The sequence below is a fragment of the Gobio gobio genome (genome assembly GCF_949357685.1).
Source record: "Gobio gobio genome assembly, chromosome: 3".
In the NCBI taxonomy this organism is placed as follows: domain Eukaryota; kingdom Metazoa; phylum Chordata; class Actinopteri; order Cypriniformes; family Gobionidae; genus Gobio; species Gobio gobio.
The window spans coordinates 46,517,938-46,535,679 of NC_137099.1; the positions used below are offsets into that span (position 1 = coordinate 46,517,938).

General features: G+C 36.5%; 1 protein-coding gene across 1 annotated transcript in view; it reads right to left on the bottom strand.

The window, feature by feature from the left end:
• ctnna2 (catenin (cadherin-associated protein), alpha 2) overlaps positions 1–16,815 on the bottom strand; it is a 673,292-nt gene extending 656,477 nt beyond the window's left edge. Inside the window, exon 1 of the mRNA XM_079811627.1 lies at positions 16,485–16,815. The gene's annotated coding sequence lies outside the window, so the exon portion shown is untranslated. The remainder of the gene's footprint in view (positions 1–16,484) is intronic.
• Between the last annotated feature and the right edge of the window lie 927 nt (positions 16,816–17,742).

Here is a 17,742-nt window from a genome sequence, read left to right on the forward strand (position 1 = left end):
CTTAAGTTGCTGTTGCAGTTGTGTTTACACAATCTGCTGCATTGTGATTTTATCACACCCAGGTCCCCTGGGGCAATCTCTTTAAATGATGCTGTTTATACAAGCCAGATCTGTGTTTAGAGCATTGTTTAGAGTCACCAGGTGTTTATGGTGTCATTTGAACTCTTGACCCTTTGGATCTCTGTGTGTCCCCTGTAGAGTGAATGCCTTTAGTTAACATAACACACAACTTTCATTAAATTCCCAGTAAAATGACTTCCCCAATCAGGTCCCCTGTAATCTGACGCACCCAGAGAGGAATTTGCTAACACTTGCGAGTTTCTTTGCAATGGAAAACTTGTACCTCCCCTTTCTCATTGGGCTGCAGATCAATGAAATGTAAATTATTAGGCCTTGCCTGAATTCAACTTATTCAAGTTACAACAATCAGGTTACTCATTTAACTGGGCATTGTCATTTTTCTCATTTAAATTATTGCACAAATAGAGGGTACAGAAGTTCTTTCTCTTTAGGTTTTCCTCTTCAGTTTCTTCCTTCACAATTCTGTCCTTAACCATTTATATTCTCCTTCCCATCATTTCAACACTAATAATGCTCTTGTTTCCCTACTTGTACATCCCATCTTTCTACATTCTAATCCTTCTCATACTTTCCCAACCTTCTTTCCTCTTCTAAATAATGCTGAATTATCCTGAGATTAAAACCATTTCTGGCATTTATAATATAATTTACATTATAATCATAATATAAATCATATTATATTAAAATAGTATGAATTAAATAATAATTTTATTTGCCGGTCTCAAGAGGATCTCTGCTGAGTCATTTGTCCAGAATAATCTGTTATCATCTCACTGATCTTTAGATTGGCCCTGCAGCTGCTGCTGTGCTGGCCTGATCATTGGGTGCACAGCAATAAGACCAAACTGGAAGCCAGTTATAAACTTAGTTGCTGTGAACACTCAATAAACTGCAAACACTGAGAGCACAGATCAAATTATTGCTCAATTCAACGATTTTTGTGACTACACAATATGGAATTGGGCACAATTTTCTTGTTTTAGGCTGAGAAGTTATCAGTTGCATTCTTTGGAGAATCTATTTGCATATGAAAAGGAAGGTTTGACAAACACAGGTCTGATGGAGAAAGCCAAAGATTATCTTTGGTCTGTTAATTTTCTCAGTCTCTTCTGTGACATTAATAAACACACAAAAGTGCTGTGATTGCAAAGTCTGAAGTAAGACCATAGTAAAACGCTATATTTTATAAGACATTTATAATTGTGACATCAGACCTGAACCAGTTTTGTCCACCTTCACATTTTACACACAAAGGATTCCAGTGAGATCGTTTCAATGTTATTTTAGCTCATCGACTCACAAGATTTCATTCACAAGTTAACGTGACCATTTGTTCTTTTTCTTTGTCGCGTTGTTGGCAGCAAAGCAAATTAACAAATGTAACTGGACATTTTCCTCAGAATTCAAGGTTTTAATTTACAGAGCTCTCTTGAGTACAGAAATAAAATTTCCTCTCTTGCTGCGTGTGCAAACAAGGAGAATTTTAAAGCAAGGGATATCATTTCTACTCTACGCTGTTGCTTTCATGTCCCTGATAAGCAATATGGTTGTCTTCTTTTCACGCCCCATCAGATTTATACAGTATTCAGTACTATACACTCCCAACATTTATAAAAGGCAAATAAGAATGGACTTACCATAACAGCTGAAGAAAGAGAAGAAGATCAAACCTCTCGCTTGTGGCATCCCAATATTTAGCTGAAAAGACACTCGCCACCGGGAGATCACGTCGAGGTCACCAACTGTAAATCTCCATCCATTAGCCCAAAAAACCGAAAACTAATGACGTGGTCAAAAGGAATTCTGCGTGTAAGCCTTTTCAGCATTTCGGTGAAGTTCTTTTAATTTATTGATATCTCATTTTAAATCTGACTCCATTAATAATTTTATCTGACTCCAATTCTAAGTGACTCCATAAAGTGTGCTACATTTAGAGTTTATCAGCTGATTTTACGATTAGTTGCGATTTAATTTAGATCGTTGATTTTCTTTATATCTTCCTAGTTTTTATATTCGTTCATCGAGAGACCCTAAATCGCAGAGAGACAGACGCATCCGGTTCGCGCGCTCACGGACACAAAACGGTTACTTCTGTGATTAGTCAGAGGATGCAGGGTGAATATTTTACCTTTAAGTGGTTGCCCATGCTCACTCAACAAAAAGTGTAATTTTAGTAATATTCACGGACTACAACGTGCTAACCCAGCGATAGTCAGAAATCGGAATATCGCGTACGCTGCGCTCCATGCTTCAGTCGTACCGTCATCGGTGTGATCTATCATAACCCTAGATTTTGCGGTAATAAAGGACTCTACATCGATCCATACTAGAATAACGATTTCGGAACCATACAAGAGAAATCAAGATTAACATTTATTTGGCCAGACAGGAAAAGTAAATACGTAAGCAAGAATCCATGGTACACAACTGATCAGCGTAAAAACATAAAACACAATTGCAAAGCAATATGAAAATAATTTAAAGGAGTCATCATGTCTGGCACATCTACATGCAGTTTGCACGGGGGGTCTGATTGCAGAATATTCCCCCAGAGAGTTAGAACATCCAGCCTTAAATACTCCAACTAGAACAAAAGGGCTGCAAATATTTGCAACACCCCCACCTGGTTTTGGGGGAGTGGATCAGATATCTTTGAAGAGACTACTCAAAGGAGAACTGAATTCTCATTAGTTTTCCAATCTTTCTAATACTACCATTGACTGCAGTGAAACTGAGACCATTTTACCATTCGCACTGAGACCTTTAAAAAGACATCAAACATGAAAAGGATAAAACAATAAATTTACAAATAACATCATCACTGATATATCTGCATTTGGTGACTTGAAACCAGGACAAGGAGAGGGCAAAATGGGGAGGGGGGAGGAATGTTTGTCAGGGTGTTGTCACAGTTTCTGTGAGATATTTTCCTCAAGATTAGTGACTTTTATTGTTCAATTACTGAGGTGTGTATCTCAGCTTTTGTCTTAGCACCAAAACCGACTCTTACACCTTTGAGAAAAGACTCGTTATTAAAGAGCAGGAAAAGCACTTTCCCACTTTTCCAGCACTTTTAGATGCCTGTTATTAGCTTGCGCTCCAAATATTGGTTATTTCGTCGTGTCTTGAAGAGGCATAGAGATAACAAACAGGTTTGAGCTAAATGGATGAGAGAATTTCTCGCTTTATTGCTCCCCGGTGACAAATGACGTGCTCAAGAATTCCAACTTTTTATAGCATTTCATTGCAAAACAAACTGACAACAGCAGCAAGAGTCAAATTACTCTCAGCAGCAATTGCCTTCGGAGCTGAAGCTAATAAAGTTTCCGCCAAATATTTGTGGGAAAGGTAAATGAGCACTGACAGCTAATTTCAGTATCCGTGAGGAAAACTGTTCAAGGATTAGTTCACACAAAAATGACAAATCTTTAATTTACTCATCCTCATGTTGTTCCAAACCCCGTTTGACTTTCTTTCGTCCGTGGAACACTAAAGTAGGAATTATGTACTGGTAGCTCTTTTCAATGCAATAATCATTAATAGGGCTTGGAGCGTTCGAACTTCAAAATGGACTCAAAAGCGCCAAAAAAGGGGTCCGCACTGAACACTGCACCATATTTATAGTCTTCTGAACTGATAAGATAGCTTTGAGTGAACAAACTGAAATTTCATTATAATAATCTCCTCTCCAGTAAGAGTGAATCAGTTGATCACTGAATTGATTCTGAGTCACTGAATAAATGAACTGAATTGATTCTGACTAATAAACAAATCATTCTGACAGCATTTGTAAACTGAGATTCAGTTAAAAGATCTGTCATGAATCAGACATTGCAAATCTCTCGAATACACCAATAAAAGCTAGTGCAGATATCAATATTTTCAATGAAAAACGCTTTTACTGTTGCTCTGATCCTTACACAAAGCTGTTGTATGACAGACCTGAAATAGGGCAAACGTTACAGTATGCAAAAGTATGATTTTTTTGTCATTTAAAACGGAATGCATTTAAGTTTGTTATATGTCAGAATGTAAATCTTGACGCAATTGTTCCTGTGCAGTTCAGTGAATCGCATAGGCAAATGAGATATGTCCTTGGTTTGGATTACAGACATATTGCAAGAAGAATTGTCTATTTAGAAGATTCATGTTCAGACACGAAATAGCCAGGATTATTGATTTCATTCACGGTGCTGAATTTCCCAGCATACTGAGAATAAAACTCATCTGTCTAAAAATTTGATTTGGGAGTAGCTGATATTGTTTGAATGCCACAACTTGATTTCACGGCCGGAAATCAATTGTGTTTATGGTCAGAATGACAATCGCCAGCCCATCAGAGAGGAATCCTGATAATAATTAAGCAAAGTTTAAAGCGTGCAGTTTTATAGATGTTCTTAAATTACAGGTCACGGTGACTTCTACAGTCCTATTGATTTCCCTCAGTAACAGAAATCAAGCCAGCCAGGAGGGGGAGTGACCATCTGTCCAATGCTGCGACTGCTGACACCTCGAAAGGAGGTAAATGAGCTCAGCTTGCCTAAAACACCCTGATGTACGAAGACTGGTCATTTCACTTGATCTGTACCTGAGAGCTTCAAATGCTAATGGCGGAGCTAAAACATTCATTGACCCCCTGATAGATTTTGGCTTAGGTAACCAAAGTTAATTAAGAAAGTTAATTAATGCTGGAAATCACAAAGATAAAAGGTCAGGGAAGCATTAGAAAAAGAGAAAAAAAAAGAGAGCTGGAGGAAGATGACATATCTAAAAGACAATGGAGGCCCGCTCAGTATAATGTCCTGTGTTCCTACACACACTGTGGAAGTATTTGTGCTGTAGAATTTCCCTCAGGGGTGCTGAAAGCATGGGGAGAAAATGAAGAGAAAGTAAGGTAAAGAAAAAAGGGGTAGAGAGGGGGAAAACTAGGGCTAGCATCATCTTAAGTAGCCAGACTTTTTTTCCTGACTGGAAGCAAAAAAGTCTGGTAATCATTTAATCTTAATTCGGGAAATGAATGACCACAGTGTACCAGACCAACATGTAAGCAAGCAACACCATTGTTTCATCTTTCAGTGGTGACGATGTTTTCCAAATTCATTAAAGGCAAGATTTTTTGTCCAAAAACCACTAGAACTATGTTATATATTTTGTTGACTTATGTGCTTACACTATCCCAAATGTTTCCAAGAATGTTTAAATCTAGAGAAATCAGCAATTCTAACCAAGACATGGATCGTGTCCGTGCGTCGCTTATCAATGACATCATAACCGCGTTACCCTCCATTTTCTCAATGCAAACACAAAAGACGCTTTAATATATTGTGTGTTTTATTAGACAGACGAGCAACTGTTTGGATACATTAATCGACAGAAAATGAATCATTGTTATATTGCTCAACACAGTTAGTCTAATTGTTTAAATCTCGTTTTCATGTTTTACCATGCCTACCGAAAATTACATATTGTGCCTTTAATTAGACATATACTATAACAAGATCAGTTCTATTAGTTACTCTTTAAATATAGAATTAAAAAAAAATGTACAGTGACTTAATATATAATATATCAACATGCCTATATAGGTTGTTTGTCACTTCCCTGAAATACGACCCATAGGAGCGTTTACTAAAGTTGCACCCCTATCGACAACAGGACACTTTCATTTTAATTCATAAAATACGACCCATAGGAGTGTTTACTAAAGTTGCGCCCCTATCGACAACAGGACACTTTCATTTGAATGCTTTGATTCCTTTTATTTGCGTCATATTTTGGGTTTTGCGTAGCTCATAGAGCATTGCAAAATACAACATCATATAATCATGTGATCATCCAATCGTGGGTTCGATCCCAGGGAACGCATGTGCTCATAATGTGTATATGCACTATAAATCACTGGGTAGGTTTAGGGGTGGGGTGGGTGTAGTTGTTAATAAAAAATAATGGAAATATGACAAATGGTGATAAAAAGTCCACACATTGCATTTAAATGAACAGACATTTTGATTGGTAACGACAGACGTAACACAACACTGTCATTATTTTTACGCCAGCTAGAGGGCGCATGACTTTAAAAACGTAAATAAAGGTCATAATAAGGTGCTTGAAAAACTATCTATAGAGTGTTTTTTTTGGCGGACAGTCTGCGAAAATTACATATTGTGCCTTTAATTAGCCATATAATATAACAAGATCAGTTCTATTAGTTACTCTTCAAATATAGAAAAAAAAGTTAATATACTGTAAATGTCTGTTTAAAAATATACAGTGACTTAATATATAGTATATGCAACGCCAAATACATGGAGGACTTTAGTTGACAAATTCTTAACTTTTCTTCTGTCTACACACAACATGTAATATTAATAAAACATATTTTCATACAAATCTAGTGCAGAAGAAGAACACACAGCAAAAATTAAAGATATGAAAAAGGAGAAAGGAGGAGGGAAAGAGAGGGAGATTCATTTAAGGTTTCATTGTTACAGTGTAATTATATATTTAAGTACTGTTTGTAATATTAATTAACAATATGTACTTACTATAGGGTTAGGGTTTGGTTGAGGGTTACTTGCATGTAATTATGCATCATTTCCTGTTATTACTATGGTAAATACATGTAATATATGTAACAAGGATATTGTAAAATAAAGTGTTACCCACTTCCCTTACACCTTAACACACCCTTAAAACTACCCATACCACCAAACCCGTTCCTAACCTTACCCGTATCCCACCTCAATAGCAGAAAAAAAGTGTTTTGCAATACTACAATGAATATGAAGACAGTAAGTACTTATTTTTTGGATGTAAGTATAAAATAGAACACTTAATATAAAGTGGGACTGATGTGTTCTCAGAGAGATTCTGTTGACTTATCACAGTCATACATACAGAAAAGAAAAATTGACAAGGTTTACTAGTGCCCTTTAAAAATCTTCAGGAGGTAGACGCTACAACAAAACTGGTCAGATAAAAAAAAAAACCCAGCAGATTTTTGAATTTTAAAGTGCTTGGAGAAATAACTTTTTCTATTCACGAACTGATTTCTGAAGAAGATAAAGCTAAACAAATGTGTCAAAAAAGTTAAAAGTTCTAAAATGCTTTGTGTGTCTAGCGCTGCTTGCAATCTCTATAAATTGTGAATTGTTTGTGTTGCTTAAGTTATGTTTTGCAGCATCACTGGTTCTATCCTTCTGGAGCGCTGCAGGCAGTTGCCCGCACTGTCTCCAAACTCAAAGGCGCCGCTGTTTGCCAACGAGAAGATCAGAGATGTGGCGTTTTGCTCAGCATCTCAGAAAAATACATTCAGTATACCGCAGTCTTCCTCTCAGAAAATGCTAATTACTTCTTGCAATGCAGACTTTTAAAAAGCAACTGTGTCTCCAGGTAAGACGCTGCCCTTTTGCACTGATCCACCATCAGCATGCTTTTCTCAAATTCTCCAACCATATGGCTCTTGGAAGACCAATCTCAACTGACAACAACACAAGCTGCTCATGTAATGCGTTGGTGGCTACATTTTTGCCGCAAGCAAAGCCAAATAACCTGACTTTTTCTATTAAGAACTTCTGCAAATATCATATATCATATCATAAATAGAAGAATCAATAAATCTAAACTAGGAATACTGATATCTAAATGATAGGATGTTGAGAAAAAATGCAACACTGGATGACAATGCTCAAAATGATTTGTTTGAATATGGAAATCAAGAACAATGTTACCATCACCTGATGCAGAACCTGCATTGACCAAGTACAACATGTTCCTGGATCTACATCTTTGTTGATCCCGGAACAACATTCCAATCAACCAATCATATTTGAGGGACAAGTTTAGGCTTACAACCAGGGTTAGGTGCTTTTCCCTCTGATTTTAGGAATAAGTTATGGGTAGGGTTCGTTTTAGGGGTATAGGGATATGGTTATGATTACATTTTTGGACAGATATGTATGGAGTCAGAATAGACTCATTAATAATTCACGCAAAAAACAAGATGCACACATGTGTAACCAATTTCACATGCATGAAACCAAATTCACGTGCACAAAAAACAATTCACGTGCGCAAAATAAAATTATATATTCATAAAATACATTTCACAAATGCAAAACACAATTCGTAGATTTACAACTGTGCACAAAAACTTTTGAATGTTTAAAATGTACACATTCATCCTGTAATGCGAATGTGCAAATCGTCATTCACGTGTGTGAATTGCCTTGGATGTGTGTGTGTGTTTTTGAGACTTTCCTGGCAGCGCAATCCTCCCTACACAGAGGAGTCGTACTCTTTAGCCAATCAGATTTAAGCTCATCAATCGGCCAATCATAACCGCGTGAGGGCGGGCCCACCTGAATGTTACGTCATCAGCGTTCGACCGCAGTTAGAGATCATGGCTAAGCAGCAGAGGTATGTATGTGAAGTTTGATCGGTTCATTTCTGTGTTTACTGAAACTAAGAACTTAGAGATCAGTTGAAGTGAGTTTATTCAATATTAACAGATGTAAGCAACTGCTGTGGTAATCAGATGTCCCATATGAAGAGGAAAGGATGCTTGTTTTGTATTTTAGCTGCAGGTACAGAGACAGACATCTCTCTCAGTTACAATCACACAAATGATTGTAAAACAATAATCTGGGTGGACAATAGCTCCCATTTAGCACTGGCCTCATCAAGATATTTTTTCACTATGTACAATTTTTTTATGAGCACTCATTGTTTAGTGATGAAGATATTTTGCCATTTGTGCAACAGTATGCAGTGTTAAATTGTTATTACACGTATTGTTCCTGTACACCTTTGGCGTGACATCTGGATAGCAGTCACAAACATCTAAATTCATGTTTCCTTATTCTCTTTTATAATTTGTTTATAATTTGTATTAATGTCTTAATCTATTCAGTACACATGTACTTACATGTTCTGTGCTGTATTGTCATCTCAAGATTTTTAATGTCACAGGACAATGTTGTGAAGCATTCATTTTACTTTGCCTGGCAAAAAAGCGTTTTTATGCTGATCAGACAAAGATGCAATTAACATCATACTACTAAGATTACTCCGTACACTATATTCAATTATATTACCATCACTTCATGTCCTGCTTCCTGCTCTTCCTCTGTCTGCAGCTCTTGTACTGCGTGCTGACTGCTTTAAATATCAAACCAAAATCTGATGTGTTCTGACAGAGAAAGGGCTAGTGGCGGCTAGATTGAACACATTTCATTTGTTAACTTTCACCTGATGTATTGCACTTAAATGTATCATTTGGTGATAAACATTTATCTACTTTAAAAGAAAAGAAGACACTTACTGGAACACTACCAACATCCCTGACCAGCCATGCAATGACATTGTGTTTCCAGTGCCCCGTGACTGAAGAACTAACCCAGCTTCAAACTGTTAATCAGCCAATCTCACAACTACAGAATATATTTATATACAATGTTTTATATATATATATATTATATTGCTCTGTACTACATGTTGTGCTTCTTCATCATTTACTCACCCTCAAGTTGTTCCAAACCTGTACTGAGTTTTGTTTGTTCTGCTGAACACAAAGGAAGTTATTTAGAAGAATGTAACAAAGCAAATCTCTGCAGCCATTGACTAACATAGTATTTTTCTCCCTGCTATGTTAGTCAATGGCTGCAGAGATGTGCTTTGTTACAAACATTCTTACAAATATCTTCCCTTGTGTTCAGCAGAACAGAAATTCATATAGGTTTGGAACAACTTGAGGGTGAGTAAATGAAAAAAAAAAATGTTTTGGGTGAACTCTCTTTAATCATGGCCAAGTCATTTCATATAGGTTTTATTCCCAAAGGATTCAGAAACTTTCAAATTAATAAACCGTATACATCAACTGTAGCAAATCTCTTTGAATCTTTTAATTCTGACATAAAACAAGAACATTTAATAATGCATAGCAGGGCTTTATTCCTTGAGTGTGTACATTAATACAGTAACAATGCATGACTTTCAGCCTCTTGTTGAAACAACAGTCAAAATGAAGGGATGCAACATGAGTGTTTTGAAAGAATTACAGTAGGAATGGTAAGGTAACGGTACTGGTCTCTGCAACTTCATACATCATCTGTCTGGGAAATCTGAAACAATAAAACTGCATATATGTGCAGCTTAAAGTTAAAACAAAGCATATATTAAATATAAATGGTCTCCAATGTATGCACTTCATTACATTAATTATTATCAGTTGAATGTGTGGTGGACATGACATGCAGGTACAAACACACTGTTGTGACTGCTCTTTCCTAATTAAATAATAGTTAAATAAAAGACCACGTGAAAAATATCTATTTATCTAATTCGTCTATTTATATACACTTTCTCTCATCATTCAAACCATTGTTATGCTTTCTATGGAGTTTATGAATCTAAAATCCTACATTTGTATGGTGTGCATATGCAGAATTCTTTATGAAGTAAACATAAGAATCCATCAATACTAATAAATGTTTATTTTCACACAGAGATCAGTTGAAGTGATAGTTTCTTAACTGCTAAGTTCTTAGTTTCAGTAAACACAGAAATGAACCGATCAAACTTCACATACATACCTCTGCTGCTTAGCCATGATCTCTAACTGCGGTCGAACGCTGATGACATAACATTCAGGTGGGCCCGCCCTCACGCGGTTATGATTGGCCGATTGATGAGCTTAAATCTGATTGGCTAAAGAGTACGACTCCTCTGTGTAGGGAGGATTGCGCTGCCAGGAAAGTCTCAAAAACACACACACACATCCAAGGCAATTCACACACGTGAATGACGATTTGCACATTCGCATTACAGGATGAATGTGTACATTTTAAACATTCAAAAGTTTTTGTGCACAGTTGTAAATCTACGAATTGTGTTTTGCATTTGTGAAATGTATTTTATGAATATATAATTTTATTTTGCGCACGTGAATTGTTTTTTGTGCACGTGAATTTGGTTTCATGCATGTGAAATTGGTTACACATGTGTGCATCTTGTTTTTTGCGTGAATTATTAATGAGTCTATTCTGACTCCATAGATATGTTGTTCCAGGATCAACAAAATATGTCTCTAACTCTGCACAATTAGGATTTGCGTAACCTGACATCAGTTTAATGCTTCCTCTTTTATGAAATAATGAGAAACTAATCAAGATCAGTACAAAGAATAACTTCTACATGGAACCTGATGACGAACTTCCATGAACACAAGCTTTATCCCAGTAGACCTCTGAAAATATACTTACAGTAGGCACATTAACATTGATGTAAATGGGTTTTTCAAGTCTTTCCACATTAGTCACATTAGCCAGATAACAATGCATAAGCTCATGGGTTCAGCATGTCAGCAAAGAATAAGTGGGAGTATTCATGAAATTTACATATGGTCCGTGGCATATGCCCCAACTAAAATTCCTCTTCAATAAATAAAAAGATATCCTTAGATCACAAAAAAATAAGCCTCATTACAACATTATACTTTATGCATCTTGAACTTCACAGCTGCACTTGTTCTTTCAGTCATCATTTATGCATCATTGGAAAAGCACTCATACTTTTAACTGTGATAATGAAAGTTTCAAAGGTAATTTTACCTCTTTATTTAAAGGCTTGTGTCAGTCTGAAAACCACTTTATGGGCACATTTATAAGCAGATTCACAAACGGAAAAGCAATTAACTTAATGAATTATTCTGAAACTGCAAAGAAATGCTGATGATTAAATCTAAACAAATGTTTACTCTATCAAATCTGTTTAAAACACACACACACACACACACACACACACACACACACACACACACACACACACACACACACACACACACACACACACACACACACACACACACACACACACACACACACACACACACACACACACACACACACACACACACACACACACACACACACACACACACACACACACACACACACACACACACACACACACACACACACACACACACACAAACAGGACTGGAAAGCTTTTTCTCCTGAAAATGTGTGGAGAACATATACTGTCAGTCCCCCCAAAAGGTATTTGGACCCTTAGGGCCATATTAACTAGCAGCTTGCATCAGTTGCAAAACTACTGTCAGAATTTACTAAAGTCACGCAGTGAAAAATTAGCTCTGAAAAGGCGTGAACAGGGTTATTTTAGCGGCTGACATTATTGTATATGCATTTGTAGGAGTTTCCCTTTCAGGCGCAAAATTTATGGGAGGACAATATTTAAATGAACCATGCAAGGTGATTTATTAAGGTTTGCGCAAGTCAATTTACTGGTATTGTGCCATTATTTACCGCCCAAAACAAGCATGTCTTAAACCAGACGCTAATTTGCGCTGCTCTTGGTAGATTGTGTTGGTCATAATGGAAATGATCCGGCTGCGTCTGTGTTCTTTAATCAGTAGAACACGAGCAGAACTTTCCAAATCCATCTGTGCTTTTTTGGAATTGCATTTTCACACTAATTTGCTCTGTTTGGTAAATCTTTAGTAAATTTGGTAAGAATTGTAATGTTTATGAAAGAATTATCACATGCTCACTAAGGCTGAATGATAAAAAAATGCAGTTATATTGTGAAATTCAATCAGGACCACTATCGTCAAAGATTATTGATAATTAGCATATAGTTTGTATTGACTGTATATTTCTGTTCTGGGCAAGAACTCCCTGCCCATCGATGTAGCCTAGCATGGATAAGAGCAGGGAGAGTAGCAATAACCCCCTTAGGGTAAACAGAACAGAACCAACATAATGTATTTCAGATATCATTAATGTCGATAATTAATGTACAACATAATTTGGGAATTTAGTCTGCATTCAAGGGGAATCAGAATTCCAAACCCTGACTGGTGAGAGGAGGAGCTGGGGATGGAGGAAGATAACTAGCTCCGGAGAAACACTACAGCTGCTGATAATACTGAAGGTACTTCTATATGTATGCTGTGATAGACATCGTATTCCTATACGTAGACATAGGCTATATCAGCTGACAGTCAGCTGATGCCAGCTTGACTAACATGACCTGCCAGAGCTAACACTATGCTTGATTATTATTACATTTTAAAAGAACTGTTTTAATTTTAATATATTTTAAAATGTAATGTATTGCATCACTACTCTAGCCTTCAGTGTCACATGATCCTTAATAAACTATTCTAATATTCTGATTGTGTACAAGAAACATCTACTGTTGTGAATTACTTAAAAATGTGTTTTGAACAACATACCTAGATGATTTATTTAAAATCCAACAAACTTATTTTGTGTGAAATGCTTAAAGTATGATTGTGCCATTTATTTAACAAAACAAATTGACAATTGGTTTGTTAGTTTCTTCAAAAAAATCTAATGCTCAACCATACTTTTTTAGGACCACTGATTTACATACTGCAGATGAATGGATGGATGTATACAGACGTACAAGTAATCGCGTGGTTTCACAAGAAGACAAGATCTGATCAGATGTTCGCACTCTTTAAAATCAATAGTCTGAGCAATGCATACTAGGATTTTTCCTATCATTCAGTGCAACGAACATGCCTTCACATTGGAAAGTCTCACCGTCTAGCTGGGTGCTTTATTACTGCTTGTTTGTCTTGCAAACAGAGCCCCTCGCCTCAGCCTGGAGACACCATAACGACCGGATTCACTGAGATCACGCACACAGGGCGTCCCAAAGAGCTGACACAGGGCAAAATTTGCTCTCCTAGTACTCACTACAAAGCACATTATTTCTGTGCAATGCCAGTCCATTTGAGAATAATAACAGCTAAAGAATTAGAATTTTTTTGTTTTAGTGTGAATTCAGGAAATTGCTTCCAATGGGCTACTGTATATGAAACATGATAAATGCTGTGCATTTAAAATTATTTAATATATCAATGTCAAATGACATGAAAACAGAAACCATGTGACCCTTTAAAAGCACACTTTGGCTAATAGGTTGACTCACAGTGCTGAGAAAACCCCCTGACATGATGGTGAAGACTGTAATAGTGCTGCACACCTCCCTGTCAATCAAACGCTCGACTTCTATTTGCAGCCTCACTGTTGCCCTTTCACACCCATTTGGTTTCTGCTTACGGCTACTGTTACGGCATGGAAAGTTACATCTACACTGCAAGTGAGCAAATAAAAACTGTCATTATGATCAAGGAAGCCGTCTAAATAGTAATCAGCTTCACTGATTAGAATAGGAACATTGAAGTTTGTGGTGTCGTCAACAATATATAGTGTTAAAATGTGGCACTGACTGTGAGGAAATTTTTTACACTTTGACAGAGGAATTTCATGTTTACAAGTACTCTTACAAACGCAATCATGTACCTTTGTGTAAGATTAGTAGTATGCAACTTGCAACACACAAAGGATGTTAAACCCATTTAACTGGTAACATTTGAGAAAACTGTATGATAGATAGATAGATAGATAGATAGATAGATAGATAGATAGATAGATAGATAGATAGATAGATAGATAGATAGATAGATAGATAGATAGATAGATAGATAGATAGAGAGAGATAGAATACAGTTTGTTTCATTGAGCTATCAGTTAAGATTTCAGCAAGTAACTGGAAACATCCATTACTTGTCCATACTACGTAAATAAACCCATAATTAATAAACTGTAATACAAAATCACTATATGCACATGCTAATTTTTAGTGCCATCACATATAGCTTAGATAAGACACGCATTATTGCATGATATTAACAATTTTACACGTAACAGTTTACTTTTAGGTTAGGGCCTGAAATTAAACAGGGCTCAAAGCAATAATGCCTCCAAAAAGTGATAAAACGTACCATGCAAATTCCTCTTTTTTAGGTAACATTTGTTACATTTGATAAAATGTAGTAATATGTTTACGTTTTTAAGTTGGCCTAACTGATTCAGGTCAGCGAATTGCAATACAGCGTGTGAATTATACAATGACTTTCAGTGAGTCGACTACTTTAAAGAAATGCCTTCTTTTAAAATTACATTTTAAAAAATAAAGAAAGATAACTTACCAGCCTTTCTATTGATTGTCATTTACACCACCTGCACAGTTAGCTAAATGTTTTCTTTTTTCTTTTTTCTTTTTTACTAAAAACCAAATACGCTGGGCCTACTTTAAAATAATAATAATAATAATAAAAAGTGTATAGTGATATGTCTATAATAAAGTGATCCCTATGATAGTAATTGTCATGCATCGACACTGACACTGCCCAAAACGCAACGAAAAGCACGTGATTAACTGTTGTTATGGTTTGGTCAACGCGACTTCTGTCCATTAAGACGATTTGGCAACAAATGAAAATATGCACTTTTATATGTAAACACTTTTCTCATCACTAATGAAAATGCATATCATGTTAAAACCTATATTTATAGGTGATATATATATATATATATATATATATATATATATATATATATATATATATATATATATATATATATATATATATATATATATATATATATATATATATATATATATATAATATAGTTTGGCTATATTGAGGAACGATGTTAAATAAGCGGGGTAACACCCACAAACACCCAGACCACCGCTCGCACCCTGAAATTGGAGTAGCCCATTTGACATAACATAAATTGATGACACGCCGTGAGCCTACTGTTTTTTCTTTTCTTTTCTTTTTTTTTTCTTTTCGTAAAAAATCCTCATAAAAGGTAAAAATGAAAATCCCCTGAAAATCGATTCCAGTGCGCAAATATCATTCTATAATAAATAAAAAGTTAATTTTCCAACACTGGGCTTTTATCCAGCAAGAACCGGCAAAATATCTCAATGTCATAAGCCCAAAGTTGTATGTTTTTACAAAACTTTATTATTTACTTCTTATAAACGTTCAGACCCCAAAAGCCTCTCCAACCTATCATTTAAATGTAAAATTGAGCACACTAGTAATTGCAGACAAAGAATAACGGGACACTAAGACGGGAGGCGCTCCGGCAAAGAGGAGAAGGTGTCTCCAGACCGCGAACCACTGCTTTTATATTATTGCAATACACCATGCGTATGCAAAACAACGCCTGTCATCATGCGGACAATATTCTGCTATTATTCTGTTAAAAGAAAACCATTATTTAACATAATTTGGGCTGGTTAGCCAGTATGCTAGCAGGCTGCAGATGGGAGGCACTGGCCATCACATCGGTGCTGGATCACTGTATTTATACAGCGGAGGGATGCATAGACAATCGGGGAATTCAGGGAATTTACCTATATATCTTTCATTTGACATCTGATTTTTCTCCCCTATTTGACTTCTGACAATCAGCGCAATAAGGCTAAAAGCCTCGCCTTTCTGACACATCTAATAACGGTTCTTGTTCCAAAGTGGCTTCCATTGATCTTACCTTCAGCGATGACAGCCCCGGTGCAGGAACAAAACACTTCCGAGGAAATACGATTGTTTGAGTTATTTCCAAATGGACGGCTTTCCAAACCTGGCCAGTAAGTTGAAACAACCCCTAAAAAATCCGCCGGCTAGCCTCTGAAGTGATGGAAGCAGAATGAATCCACGCGTTGCTGTGGGTATCTAGGAAATGCTCGTCTCTCTGCCGCTCCCTGCCAAATAATGACCCCTCCCACTGAATCCCCAGCCACAAACACGACAGGTGCTGAGTATGCGCGCTCCCTCCTTGCTAAATAGTGAGCCGCGCGGAGGCTCTCATGCGCCTGCGCTGTGAACGCGGCGAGAAAGAGCGCAGCCTGGGATAGGCGGGGCGAAGATGGTGCTGCGCATCTTTGTTAAATAGTGATGCTCAGCTGGAGGATGGAGCGCGTGCTCAGTGATGTATGCTTATTGTGAGTTTTGCACTGTTTGGGATTGTGTATTGTATTCGCTTTTGAGGAAACAGGCCTACTTTGTTTATGGAAATCACATCTTACAAACGCCAATCTTGGATAATATCAATAGATTTTTTTATTAGGCTATTACATTTTACTGCTGACATGATAGGGTACTGTATGTCAATATTAAATCATTTCTACCATTTTACAAAATACATCAAAAACACAACATGTGTCTTTCACTAGCCTACTAATAATCTTCCACTGAAAGACCACGTTTGGTTTAAAAAAAAAAAGAAAAAAGATATAGATATAGATATAGATGTGATCACTCAAAGTTGTTTTATTGCTCTAGTAACTGCTGTTGCATAGAAAAGAGCTGAGTAAAGATTCTGAACAAAAAATTGTTTGCCCATATATAAAAACCAATACAGAACATGGAAATGAGTAAATTACATAATTTTCATTTCTGGAAGAACTATTTCTATACATTGTTTGAATATAGGCCACTCTCTATCCCCAGTGAACCCAGGGTTGTGGACATCATTGTTCTTTCAGGCGTATGTTCGCCATGCTGTGTCTTGCTGTGCCAGTTAAACATCAGAAGGCTGTCAGGACCACAGGGACAATATATTCATAACAATGCCACACAAATCCTGACCAGCTCTCGACAAACAGCTTCATAGAGTAAAAGCAGTATTGTAATCTGATTATATAAATTAGTCCACATATTTTTTAATGTGATTTCACAGATTCTCACAATTCTGATTATTTATTTATTTATTCATTTATTTATTTATTTATTTATTTATTTATTTATTT